The 15,216-nt window shown below is 45.7% G+C and overlaps 1 protein-coding gene across 3 annotated transcripts in view; it reads right to left on the bottom strand.

Moving 5' to 3' along the window:
* The window catches only part of RASSF4 (Ras association domain family member 4), a 1,767,318-nt gene that overhangs the window by 144,878 nt on the left and 1,607,224 nt on the right, over positions 1-15,216 (bottom strand). The window lies entirely within an intron of this gene.

Here is a 15,216-nt window from a genome sequence, read left to right on the forward strand (position 1 = left end):
GTGCCATTTCAGCTAAGGCCGGCCCTGCAGGCAGACTGCCACAACACTAACCCAATTTACCTATGGGGGAATACACATGTAACTGCAAATATAGCAGGCACTACAGGTATGTGTGTAACAGTACAGTGTAACAGAAAGTGCATACCCAAAACCAATCTCAACACAGTCACAGTCACATAATGGTAAGCCTAAGTAATAGTACAGTATATGGACTGTGTGAAGAACAGTCATAATCATGTTTGCCACTCACACACTAACCCTACATATACTAGCCCAATTCACAGTGTAGTCTGATGCCTGGCTGTGATATGGGACATGTCTCAGTCTGGCCCTACAAACATATGGGCTGATAGGGTAACAGAAGCTGGAGCAGCATGCAACGCTGGATAGAACAGGACCAAGAACACTGACATCTACCCCAGTCTGTACACAGGCCAAGTAACATAATCACAATACATGGCTACATAATACAGACACTCTGTCAATAATTACCATAAGTACACAGACCTCACTACTGTACAGACTACAACAGAATGTCCAGGTTTTGTCCTCAGATATTAGGCCTCCAAAACAATACATGTCTGGCAGTCTAATATATCACTGGCTTGTTATCAGGAATTATGTCAGTAAATAATGGTATACTGTACATATCCACCTCTTACTGCATGACATATGAACAAAGGGTGAAAGACTTGGGGACAGAGGCAGAAACACAGGGCCAATATTGACATATTGCAGTTATAAACTGAGAACATTGTTGGTGTAACAGGGTTTGTTGTGACATATCTCTTCTGAGGGATATGAAGTCAGTAACACGCATGGATTTTACTGAACACATGTAAATGTAGTAAATGTACTGACTACAATCACCAAAGTATGCTACTGCATTTATAAAGACAGAAAATGTGTGAGTGACACACCAAATCTAAGACTCCAAACTCTGGCCAGTGTGCAGATAGCCCTACAGGTGAGAGTTTTCTGAACCACATAACACTGTTACGCCAGACTTTAAATCATGCAGCACAGCCTTATCCACACAAACCATGTTAAACCAACATTACTTCAAATGTAAAACAGCAATACTTACATTATGTCCCCATGTGTGATGTGTTGAACATCCCCCTCTAGTTTGTTGACCTGTCTCTACAGTGTTTGTTGTAAGAGGTATTTCCAACTACCCTCTGTGATGCTGTTTGTCACACACCCACATGACGTCCTGCCCACAGTGAAGGAGAAGGGCCAGCACCCACTTGCAGTGCTTACTTATAGGAGTGTGTTTCCATGCAACTGGCTATAGGAATAATGCCACAGCAATTAGCAAGTGGAGGACTTCAATTCATGCACAAGCCATCAGCTGATCATGAGCATTACCTATCAATGTCAAGCTCCTGCCTATGCAAAACAGATGCATTTTTCCACGTCTACCAGGGAGGGGGAGAGAGAGAGAGACAGAGACAGAGGGAAAGAAAGAAAGGATGAGAGAAAGAGCCAAGCGTGTTTGTGTATGATCTGTGGGTATTATAATGGTTGCCTATATATACATTTATGGCTGTGGATTGTCTAAAACAACCTCTACAGTGATTGACAACTGTTGGCCGGGTAATGTGACATTGGGATATATGGGTCCTCAATATGAAAATGTAGCAAAACTCACCATACAATGGATCCTGTTATTACACAATCACACCAACACCCACAGAGGATACGGCTGACACACACACTCACTTGCCAGTACTGTGTTTCAAACCTCTACTTAGCCATGTCTTGGTACTACAGTGTTATGCAGTTATCACAGGTGCCACGGAGATTATATGTTAAAGAGCTGTCCAAAGGTATCTTTGAAGGTGAGTGACATCAGCTGCAGTGCTAAAGGAGGGGTGAAGGAAGTGTGAATGACCACAAATTCAGGTGTCAACAAAGACACACACACTCTCCCACACACACACACACATTATCACAGTTACCAATACCAGCATTAGAACTCCAAGTAACCAGTTTGCTACACTATGGTATTACGCAGTTATTGCAAGTGTCAGAGCTTACATGTTGAAAAGTTGTCCAAAGGTATCTGAAGATGAGTGATATCAGCTGCAGTGCTAATGCAGGGAAGAGGAAAGTGTGAATGACCACAAAATCACGTGTCAACAAAGACACACACAGTTTCATACACATTATTACAGTTGCCAGAACCAAGATTAGAACTCCTCCTTAACAACTTTGCTATATTAGAGTATTGCGCAGTTATCACAAGTGCCACAGAGCTTAGAAGACTAAAACATGGCCAAAGGGTTATTTTAAGGTGACCGACATCAGCAGGCATGCTAAAGAAGGCCAATGGTAGGTGTAGTTGTGTGAATAACCTCAAAATTATTCATTTCTGCACACATACCAGGACCAGGATTAGAATTTCTACCTAATTAATTTGCTACACTACAGTATTACGCAGTTATCACGAGCACCATGGATAAGGCTTATAAGGCTGAGATTTGGCAGATGGTTTATTTCAAGGTGGAAGTCCATAAATCATTTCTCTGGAAAAACACACACACACACACACACACACATACACACACACACACACACACACACACACACACACACACACACACACACACACACACACACACACAACTTTACATTTGACAGGACTGAGTATACATATGCTACATGAATACTGATTTGTACTATCATGTTACTATAGGGCTGAGGGCTACCAAAAGGAATGACTGTGTACAGTGATTGACATCAGCAAATTATGTGTAGCCCAGGCAGGTATGACCCTAACCCTGAGCAGTATCCTTCCTTCACCAAGAATGATGCCACAATATAGAGACAAGATGATCAGCTTTAACAATTGGCTTAATGTCTGGTGTCATTCAAAGGGGATCCAGTGTCTGTCTGCCTGGGATGACATGCTTGACAAGCCACGCTGCTTCACAAGGGACGGCTTGCACCTGTCACCCCTGGGATTCCGGATATTGGCTAAGGCTCTTGCCACCCCATAGTGCCTTTTTTAGGCAAGGCTCAAATTCTAAACCTACCACCCTAGAAAACAAAAATGGGAAGAAACTGAGGGTAATGCTGCTCAATGCCAGAAGTCTAAATCTCAAAATGCACGCACTCGAGGCCCTTCTCAGTATGGAGAACATCGATGTCTGTGCTGTAACTGAAACCTGGTTCAAGGCTCCTGAGAGCACCCCGGCACTATTAGGTTTTACCTCATATCATGCGTTCTGGCCCCAAAACCCGGACCACACCACAAAAGGAGGGTGTATCCATATTCATAAAGGATACCCACACCTCCAGGTTGGTGGCAACGCATCAAGCTCGAAACCATCCAGGTGCAACTAACCATAAGCAAAACTGCTCTACAAATTGTAGCATGCTACAGGCCACCCTCTCAAACTCAGGAACCCCACACAGCCTTCCTGAAGACACTGGAGGGTATAAATGTATCTCCAAACACCATCATATTGGGTGACTTCAACTACCCGAATATAGACTGGGAACATTACTCAAGCCCTAACTTTCTAGCCCAACGGTTCCTGGAGTTCATAAATTCAAATGCCATGGAACAGCTAGTCACTGTTCCCACGAGAGGAGAAAATATACTAGATCTCATTGTCACAAACATGGGGACAAAATTCTCCACACCGGAAGTATATCCCTCATTGGTGAGATCTGATCATAAACTAATCTCACTGGAAATCCACATCCCGCCCCCACCCCAAACAAAAAAGACCATAGTGAAGAACTTCTCCAAAGCAAACTTCACACTACTCAAGACTGGTGTGGTATCCTTCAAGGCCCCTGAGCCAGTGGAAACCACAACCCAAGCTGCGGAAGCCCTTACAAATGCCTTCTATGAACACCTCCAGGACTGCATGGATCAGGCAATCCCAAATAAAACCAAGACTCTTTCCACAAAGGGCAAACGTCCAGTCTGGTGGACCCCAGCCATTAACAAACTTTACAATAAGAGGAGAAAGCTATTACATGATAGAACAAAATCCATAAAAGGGAAGTCACCCCTGATCATTATTAGTAAAAAATACGAGCACTCATAAAATCAACTAAGGCCAATTTTGAGAGAAAAATTGCCATGGATTCAAAGGACAATCATAAGGCCTTTTTCAGCTATGTTAGGAACCTGGGTGGAAACTCCAAGATATGCTCAGAATTAGTCCAAAATGATACAAAAATCACTGAACCCACAGACATTGCCAACATACTGGCAGACAGGTTCAGTGCAAACTTCACCCCCCTCTCCCCCCCTAAAGGAGAGATAACTATCCCATCCGAGTGTAGCCTCCCGGACATCTCAAATACAAGGTGAAAGCTGCTCTCTCTAAAGCTAAAAACACAGCATCAATGGGACCGGATGGTGTCCCCGGCTGTGTGCTACACGAGCTAAATGAGGAATTAAACCCGCACATAAGGCGGCTGTTTAATCTCAGCCTTACCACAGGATACGTGCCCAAGGAGTGGCACGGCAACTGTGGTCCCACTCCAAAGACGGTGCCTCTACAGACCCTGGTAATTACCGCCCCATAAGCTTAACAAGTCTAGTCTGCAAAGCTATGGAGAGGATCATAATGGAGCTCATAAACAAAGATATAGGGGACTTGCAGACATTGGACCCGACCCAGTTTGGCTTTGTCAAGGGAAGATCATGCCTTTTGAACTTGGTCGACTTCTTGAAACAGTCACCAAGGCCATTGATGAGGAAAGGCAGTCCATACAGCCTACCTTGACCTTGCAAAGGCTTCGACACAATCCCCACTCGGGTATTGTAGAAAAACTTACCAGCTTAAATGTAAACCCATATGTCACAAGATGGGTTGCAAACTGGCTTAAGGACAGAACCCACAGGGTTAGAGTTGCTGGCTATGTCAGACTCCAAGCCGGTCACAAGTGGTGTCCCACAGGCTCGGTCCTTGGCCCCTATTGTTTGGCATCTACTTCTCAGAAGTACAGGCCAACATGGGAGGACTTTGGCTGACAAAGTTTGCAGGCGACTGCAAACTGGGCCATAGTGGAAAGTGCATCGGACACGGATATCCTTCAGGAGGGACTCACGGAAACAGATAGCTGGTGCCAGAGCCATGGCCTGAAGTTAAACACCAAAAATGTATAGTCATACCCTTCGGGAAAAACAAGGTAACCCCAAGCTACCATATAGGTGGCAATCCACTAAGCACAGAAGAGGTTATCAGGGACCTGGGGACCCAGGTTGACAGTGGCCTTTCTTTTGACACTCACATTGCTAAAGTGGTTAGAAAGACCTTCTACATTGCCCACCTGATCATGAAGGGATTCACATCCAGATCTAGTGAGGTCATTGTTTCCCTGTACTCTTCACTTATCAGACCAGTGATCGAGTACAATGCCCCATTCGGGATGTATCTCACCCGACATCTGCAGCAATTGGAGAGACCCCAAAAGTTCCTCACCAAAAGGATAAAGGGACTCCAAAATCTGTCATATGCTGCCAGATTGAAGAAACTCCAGCTCTATTCAGTCGCATACCGTCTGCTCAGAGGTGACATGTGCCTGACATACAAGGCCATGTCCAACCCGGAATTAATGGACATGCTCCACCTCAAAAAATCCAAATCCACCAAAACCACTAGAGCAAGCGACTTAAACCTTAGCACGAATATAAATAGGACGTGCTGGAGGGATAGATTTATCACTCAGAGACTCCCTATGCTGTGGAATAGAATCCCGGTCCATGTGAGGCAGAGCACCTCGCTGACTCTGTTCAAGAGAAATCTAGACCTGTGGATGGGAGATCGTAGGTTTACTCCGGGAATCATCTCTGTGTCACTGCTGGACAGAGGCACAACAAACTAATGGGCACAGTATTTTTTCATATAAGGGGTGGCGTTAAGCCACAAAAATTTGGGCTAGGCTTATAAATGCCTTAGGGCAGATAGCCTAGTATAAACCTATGAACCTATGAACCTATGTGATATCGGCCAATTGGATGTGTAGTGAATGGGACAGGCCACATAATGGAATTCTCTCTGTCAGTGTCTGTCTCTCTCTTCCCCACATCTCTGTGTGTGTATGTTTGACATATTATAGTGTGTTGGCCTTGGATATGTGTGAGTATTCCTATCCGATGTGTGTATGTGTGCAGCATGAATGGTGTACAATGTGGTGTGTGTGCACAGACATCTGCGAATGACAAATATGTATAGTCCACTGTGTTGTCAAACATGGGCTTCATTTCTCTAAGTGTAGGAGCATGCCCAATATGACCTTCTGCATTGAGTGTGTGAATCCATTCTGGGTAGGGTTGTACTCCAGTCCAGGGTTTGGTGTTCTACACATACAGTAGGAACCTGTTTATGCAGGATATCTGTAGATAGGTTGATAATATGGAGTCACAATGGCAACAGATAGGGGGATACTGTAACAATTGCTGTCTGTGCTGCTTGTGTTACATGGTTGGTGTTAGCAGAGATATTCAGACATGTACTGTTTTACACTCTGATGTATTATGTCATAAACTACTGACAGATATAATTATTTGTTCACAGTTATTTACCAGGAAATACAAGATGAATGAAGCTGAGTCCAGTATTGTGGTTCACAGCCTACACATTCTTGCACACTCCTGCCATTTTGGAGGGGTAGCTGTAGACACTTGCTGATGGGTCTGTGTAAATGGTCCAGCACCTTGGTACTACAGCGTCTGAGGATCCCCTTCTTGTACATATATCGACTTAACAGAATGGCCATATCCTGCTGTGGCCATACCTTTCAGCTGTACAGATTCACCCAGGTTACCCAGAGGCAGGACTCGTATATCTGGTCAGTTCCCTTTCACATTGTGGTTTACGAACAGGTTTGTAGTCACCCATTACTGGGTTTGCAGGCAGGGGTAGTATGGGTACACATCAGAGTTTCAGACTTCACACACTCTATGACGCCCATACGTCTACACCCCCCACTCTGTTATTCTGTCCTCTTCCTAACATTATGCAAATGATATCTGAGAAGTATCCCTATAGTTGACCCTTCATTCCAGTGGTGTTTATGGATTGGTCCACAGTTCATGCAGTGGAACATTGGGGGCATGCTACTGGGATTTGTCAACATGGCCTTGCATTTGTGTTCTGTTGACTGTGTTAGGTTGTTAGTTGTGATCTCATGAGATACCATACAATGGCACTACAGGTGGGGTACAAGCCTTTGACAGAGGACTATAGGCCATTTGGTAGTGATGCAGGCCATCTGTAGCAGGCCACTGTATTCTGTCACTCCTACATTCCCAGGCTGCAAGCCAGTGGATTCCCCTGGGGTGACAGGGTAAGTGTGCAAGGTGTTAATGGCAATAGTTTCTGTCCATATTGATCCATTGGTCGGGATGCAGGCAGGTGCTGCTTACAGCTAAGGACACACCTGCATAGGACAGTTCTTCAGCATGCTGCATTCTGTGGGTATTCCCAAACAGAAGTGGGGTCATACTGTACTCATTCCCAACAGCAAGGATATGACTTGTGATAAACCTATGGCTGATGGTGGGGTGAGCTGAGTGCATGTGCGATATGGAAGCTACTTGCAGCTGATTCACAGACATACCTGGGGCATTCTGCTTATGCTGTCTTATGCAGGGACTTAGGCAGTCTCACATTACTTCATAACTGTGCCTTTTGTGGTCTGCCAGTGATTGGCCAGACTACAGCACTATTCCATACTACACGAACAACTAATGTGCTGCTAAACTGTCTGTACAATTCCAATGTTGTGTGCAGCTGACAGTTAAATTTTATGCACTCTGTCTAGGATACTTCCACCTGTGTCCTGTGTGTATGTATGGGCCCACATTCATGGCATGTCCATCTTTCAGACGATGACAGATATTGACATATGGGCAGTGAGTATGGATGACTGCTGACATGGGTATTGCTGAGAAGCATTGCATTTGGCACTGCAGTTGTCGGAACATGGCTCTGTCAACCACAGTACTGCCCATAGGCCATCGAGACACAACCCTCCATGTCTACATGCTGACCACTTCCAGAAAATATTGAACACACAACACCCTAACACACAGACTCCTGCATATTGTACACATGCAACAATCTATCCTGTAGATTGGGCCAGCTCGGGTAATCTGTGCTCCACTGATACTACTCCTCACACTCATATGTTACTGCATTTCTACATAGGATTGGGGGGGGCACAGCTGATGACTGTAAACTGTGCTATTACTGTACTGATATGTCAGGTACTCTGTTGGTTTCCATATCATTTTGTATTCTAACCTATCATGCAGACTGGAGGCATATCAGTGGAGTACAGATCTTAGGTTTTATTGACCTACATTTCAGTTTCAGGCTCTTACCCTTCAGAACTAACATACAACTGCCAGACCTGTTGCAGTCTGTCTGTGTAGGTCTGGAGGGGGGTGTTCACCATTGCCATCAATTGGAGGCCTTAGCCCAGCCTTTCATTATGGTCATCTACACCTGCCCTGCTGGCTGAGGCTGATGTTGGGTATGTGAGCCTCACTAACATGCATGTGTATTTGGGCCACCACATGTACTGCAGTAGGATTTGTCACCTTGTCTAGTACTGCCTAGTGTGTTGACACCAATATTTGTTATGGATTTTATGCTGCCCATATAGGTGTCCAGTATCTGCTGCCATCCCCTTCAGCCACCCGAGTCCCTTGCATGCTCACATCCATACCATAGATACAACTAGCAGAACATACCACTCCATTCAGTAATTGATAGGAAGAGTGACTTACCTTAAGGCTGAGCCAGTACTGAGGATGGTGCTGGAGGACTGACTATGTCGGATGCACATAGTACACTCCCTATACATGGTAAAGCACAGATAGTGTCATATTTGGCATCCCTTTTACTGTATATGCAAGTCAGAGAGAAGTATCATTCCCTGGGTTCCTACCGTGTCAGTGTATGTGCTATACATTGCTTCTTTGCCAAGGCCTGGGCATACTGGGCATGTCTCCTTCTGCCTACATGGGCAGGCTCAGGTGGTTCCTCCTCCGAGTCCTTATGTGCCTGTGCTGGCCTTGGCAATGGTGGGGGTCTTTGTGGCCTTGCCCCGTGTTGTACATGCTGCAGCTGTTTCCACAGGATCATATTGTGTTGCATTGAACATACTATGAACATTTGCATACATGTAGCTGGAGAGTACTGCAAGGCTCCACCGGATATGTCCAGGCAGTGGAACCGTGACTTGTGCATCCCAAACACATGCTCTGTTATGATTCTGGTTTGTGCATGTGCCTCATTATGGAGTTCCTGTTCAGGTGTGTGTGCATTTCTGAGGGGTGTCATCAGCCATGGCTCCAGTACGTAGCTAGTATCCCCCACTAGGTGGCCATATGGGATCTCCCCACTGGCAAATGACTGGCACAGCTGTGTCATATGCCAGATGTGGGAGTCGTGATAGCTTCCAGGGCTGCCAGCACACACATTCAAGATAATACCCTGGGCATCGCACATGACCTGGCAGTTGATGCAGGGGAAGCCCTTGCGGTTTGTGTAGACCCTACCCCGCTCACCGGGTGGTGCTTTGATGTGTATGTGCTATGTGCATGCAGTCTATAGCACCCACTACTTCATGGTATTCTGCTATTTGGTGGAAGAGATGCATACTGCTGGTCCACGCCTCACTGGTGATGGGGAAATATATGTGCTCACCAGCATGTGCTGACATGGCATTCAGAAACTGGTGGAGTACCCTGGATGCTGATGCCTGTGAGATCCCCATGATATCCCCAGTTGCCCTTTGGAAGGTACCTGTGGCTAGTATTCATAAGCCTGCACATACCTTGGTATCCACTGGGATGAGTTCCCCTCTGTTGGTTCTGTGTGTGAGGTGGGGCTGGCACAGCTCAACAGTTTGCTGTAAAATGCCCTGTCCAACCTATAGTGCTCCACTATTTCCAGCTCATGTAGGTCCTGGTAGGTTACCCTGGGTCTGTACACTCTTCTCCTCCTCCTCACTTTGGGATGGTCATCAGCATTCACATTGCTAGCATAAATGCCTTAGGGCAGATAGCCTAGTATAAACCTATGAACCTATGAACCTATGTGATATCGGCCAATTGGATGTGTAGTGAATGGGACAGGCCACATAATGGAATTCTCTCTGTCAGTGTCTGTCTCTCTCTTCCCCACATCTCTGTGTGTGTATGTTTGACATATTATAGTGTGTTGGCCTTGGATATGTGTGAGTATTCCTATCCGATGTGTGTATGTGTGCAGCATGAATGGTGTACAATGTGGTGTGTGTGCACAGACATCTGCGAATGACAAATATGTATAGTCCACTGTGTTGTCAAACATGGGCTTCATTTCTCTAAGTGTAGGAGCATGCCCAATATGACCTTCTGCATTGAGTGTGTGAATCCATTCTGGGTAGGGTTGTACTCCAGTCCAGGGTTTGGTGTTCTACACATACAGTAGGAACCTGTTTATGCAGGATATCTGTAGATAGGTTGATAATATGGAGTCACAATGGCAACAGATAGGGGGATACTGTAACAATTGCTGTCTGTGCTGCTTGTGTTACATGGTTGGTGTTAGCAGAGATATTCAGACATGTACTGTTTTACACTCTGATGTATTATGTCATAAACTACTGACAGATATAATTATTTGTTCACAGTTATTTACCAGGAAATACAAGATGAATGAAGCTGAGTCCAGTATTGTGGTTCACAGCCTACACATTCTTGCACCTCCTGCCATTTTGGAGGGGTAGCTGTAGACACTTGCTGATGGGTCTGTGTAAATGGTCCAGCACCTTGGTACTACAGCGTCTGAGGATCCCCTTCTTGTACATATATCGACTTAACAGAATGGCCATATCCTGCTGTGGCCATACCTTTCAGCTGTACAGATTCACCCAGGTTACCCAGAGGCAGGACTCATATATCTGGTCAGTTCCCTTTCACATTGTGGTTTACGAACAGGTTTGTAGTCACCCATTACTGGGTTTGCAGGCAGGGGTAGTATGGGAACACATCGGAGTTTCAGACTTCACACACTCTATGATGTCCATGTGTCTACACCCTCCACTCTGTTATTCTATCCTCTTCCTAACATTATGCGAATGATATCTGAGAAGTATCCCTATAGTTGACCCTTCATTCCAGTGGTGTTTATGGATTGGTCCACAGTTCATGCAGTGGAACATTGGGGGCATGCTACTGGGATTTGTCAACATGGCCTTGCATTTGTGTTCTGTTGACTGTGTTAGGTTGTTAGTTGTGATCTCATGAGATACCATACAATGGCACTACAGGTGGGGTACAAGCCTTTGACAGAGGACTATAGGCCATTTGGTAGTGATGCAGGCCATCTGTAGCAGGCCACTGTATTCTGTCACTCCTACATTCCCAGGCTGCAAGCCAGTGGATTCCCCTGGGGTGACAGGGTAAGTGTGCAAGGTGTTAATGGCAATAGTTTCTGTCCATATTGATCCATTGGTCGGGATGCAGGCAGGTGCTGCTTAAAGCTAAGGAAAAACCTGCATAGGACAGTTCTTCAGCATGCTGCATTCTGTGGGTATTCCCAAACAGAAGTGGGGTCATACTGTACTCATTCCCAACAGCAAGGATATGACTTGTGATAAACCTATGGCTGATGGTGGGGTGAGCTGAGTGCATGTGCGATATGGAAGCTACTTGCAGCTGATTCACAGACATACCTGGGGCATTCTGCTTATGCTGTCTTATGCAGGGACTTAGGCAGTCTCACATTACTTCATAACTGTGCCTTTTGTGGTCTGCCAGTGATTGGCCAGACTACAGCACTATTCCATACTACACGAACAACTAATGTGCTGCTAAACTGTCTGTACAATTCCAATGTTGTGTGCAGCTGACAGTTAAATTTTATGCACTCTGTCTAGGATACTTCCACCTGTGTCCTGTGTGTATGTATGGGCCCACATTCATGGCATGTCCATCTTTCAGACGATGACAGATATTGACATCTGGGCAGTGAGTATGGATGACTGCTGACATGGGTATTGCTGAGAAGCATTGCATTTGGCACTGCAGTTGTCGGAACATGGCTCTGTCAACCACAGTACTGCCCATAGGCCATCGAGACACAACCCTCCATGTCTACATGCTGACCACTTCCAGAAAATATTGAACACACAACACCCTAACACACAGACTCCTGCATATTGTACACATGCAACAATCTATCCTGTAGATTGGGCCAGCTCGGGTAATCTGTGCTCCACTGATACTACTCCTCACACTCATATGTTACTGCATTTCTACATAGGACTGGGGGGGGCACAGCTGATGACTGTAAACTGTGCTATTACTGTACTGATATGTCAGGTACTCTGTTGGTTTCCATATCATTTTGTATTCTAACCTATCATGCAGACTGGAGGCATATCAGTGGAGTACAGATCTTAGGTTTTATTGACCTACATTTCAGTTTCAGGCTCTTACCCTTCAGAACTAACATACAACTGCCAGACCTGTTGCAGTCTGTCTGTGTAGGTCTGGAGGGGGGTGTTCACCATTGCCATCAATTGGAGGCCTTAGCCCAGCCTTTCATTATGGTCATCTACACCTGCCCTGCTGGCTGAGGCTGATGTTGGGTATGTGAGCCTCACTAACATGCATGTGTATTTGGGCCACCACATGTACTGCAGTAGGATTTGTCACCTTGTCTAGTACTGCCTAGTGTGTTGACACCAATATTTGTTATGGATTTTATGCTGCCCATATAGGTGTCCAGTATCTGCTGCCATCCCGTTCAGCCACCCGAGTCCCTTGCATGCTCACATCCATACCATAGATACAACTATCAGAACATACCACTCCATTCAGTAATTGATAGGAAGAGTGACTTACCTTAAGGCTGGGCCAGTACTGAGGATGGTGCTGGAGGACTGACTATGTCGGATGCACATAGTACACTCCCTATACATGGTAAAGCACAGATAGTGTCATATTTGGCATCCCTTTTACTGTATATGCAAGTCAGAGAGAAGTATCATTCCCTGGGTTCCTACCGTGTCAGTGTATGTGCTATACATTGCTTCTTTGCCAAGGCCTGGGCATACTGGGCATGTCTCCTTTTGCCTACATGGGCAGGCTCAGGTGGTTCCTCCTCCGAGTCCTTATGTGCCTGTGCTGGCCTTGGCAATGGTGGGGTCTTTGTGGCCTTGCCCCGTGTTGTACATGCTGCAGCTGTTTCCACAGGATCATATTGTGTTGCATTGAACATACTATGAACATTTGCATACATGTAGCTGGAGAGTACTGCAAGGCTCCACGGATATGTCCAGGCAGCGGAACCGTGACTTGTGCATCCCAAACACATGCTCTGTTATGATTCTGGTTTGTGCATGTGCCTCATTATGGAGTTCCTGTTCAGGTGTGTGTGCATTTCTGAGGGTGTCATCAGCCATGGCTCCAGTACGTAGCTAGTATCCCCCACTAGGTGGCCATATGGGATCTCCCCACTGGCAAATGACTGGCACAGCTGTGTCATATGCCAGATGTGGGAGTCGTGATAGCTTCCAGGGCTGCCAGCACACACATTCAAGATAATACCCTGGGCATCGCACATGACCTGGCAGTTGATGCAGGGGAAGCCCTTGCGGTTTGTGTAGACCCTACCCCGCTCACCGGGTGGTGCTTTGATGTGTATGTGCTATGTGCATGCAGTCTATAGCACCCACTACTTCATGGTATTCTGCTATTTGGTGGAAGAGATGCATACTGCTGGTCCACGCCTCACTGGTGATGGGGAAATATATGTGCTCACCAGCATGTGCTGACATGGCATTCAGAAACTGGTGGAGTACCCTGGATGCTGATGCCTGTGAGATCCCCATGATATCCCCAGTTGCCCTTTGGAAGGTACCTGTGGCTAGTATTCATAAGCCTGCACATACCTTGGTATCCACTGGGATGAGTTCCCCTCTGTTGGTTCTGTGTGTGAGGTGGGGCTGGCACAGCTCAACAGTTTGCTGTAAAATGTCCCTGTCCACCCTATAGTGCTCCACTATTTCCAGCTCATGTAGGTCCTGGTAGGTTACCCTGGGTCTGTACACTCTTCTCCTCCTCCTCACTTTGGGATGGTCATCAGCATTCACATCCTCACCACCCTCAGCCTCTTGCACATATTGATGTATGTATGAGAGCAACAGCAGCCCCTATCATTTTGTTAGTTTTGCCAGGTAACATTTCCCCATTTGTGTACACCGGTGGTGTAGAGTTTGTGGGAAAAAACGGAGTGAAAGGGGATTGCATAGTTTATAGTACTGTGCTGGGCTGGGCTGCTGCCTGTTTAATTGGCTGATACTGATGCATTTCACCTGCCAGCTATGCTAGTTCTCCTTGATTGCCTTCCTACTGCTGTTTTCCCTTCCCATTGCCTTTCCGTTTAAGACCCGAGGCTTGCTGCACATACCTAGTACTCAGATGTGAACTGAGCTGCTATTTCCTGTTTTTTTTTTTTTTTTTGTTTGTTTAAACCCCAGTAGGTAAACAGTGCTCAACAATGTGAGACACACCCCCTTCCATAGCTCTGCTTAGCTAAGAGCAAACACTCCAATGAGTTTACACCAAGCATGACACACTCCTTACTGCTGTCATCCTCTTGTCCTGCCTACATGGTTCCCTATTCCTGCACCTGCGTGGTCAGGTGCAGGCTTCCAGTAGGTAGAAATGTGTGATTCGGTGTAGGTCCCTTCATTAGCATACTCCAGTGTGCAGGTCCATAGTTACAATTCCCAAGCACACCCTTTCCCTCTTCTTTACATTCTGCCTGCCTTTGACAGTAATGACAAAATGCAGATTTCTGTTAAAAGCCAGTTTTTCCCTTTTTTTTTTTTTTTTTTTTTTTTTTTTTATTTTCTGCATCCCCATGTTTGTGGATCACTGCCCTTAGCTTAAACGGACAAGATCGTCCAAAAAAAAAAATAAAAGTTTTATTTTTATGTAATGTGTGCGCCTTTTAATGCCAATGGCCTTATGTTTGGCCATTGACTTCTCTGTTCTACATAATACATGCTTTTCACTAGCTGTCATGCCTCGGTTTTGGCAGATGCAAAAATGTATTCAGCTACTAGCCGAATACATTTTTACACTGACACTGTTCCTATACAGAATCCATTCAACTTGCTGGATCGCAAATCACCTCATTTGCATGGTTTTCACCAGCAAATGAGGTGATTTGCATA

Source organism: Protopterus annectens, chromosome 14.part0 (assembly GCF_019279795.1).
Source record: "Protopterus annectens isolate FY-2018-M chromosome 14.part0, PAN1.0, whole genome shotgun sequence".
In the NCBI taxonomy this organism is placed as follows: Eukaryota; Metazoa; Chordata; order Ceratodontiformes; family Protopteridae; genus Protopterus; species Protopterus annectens.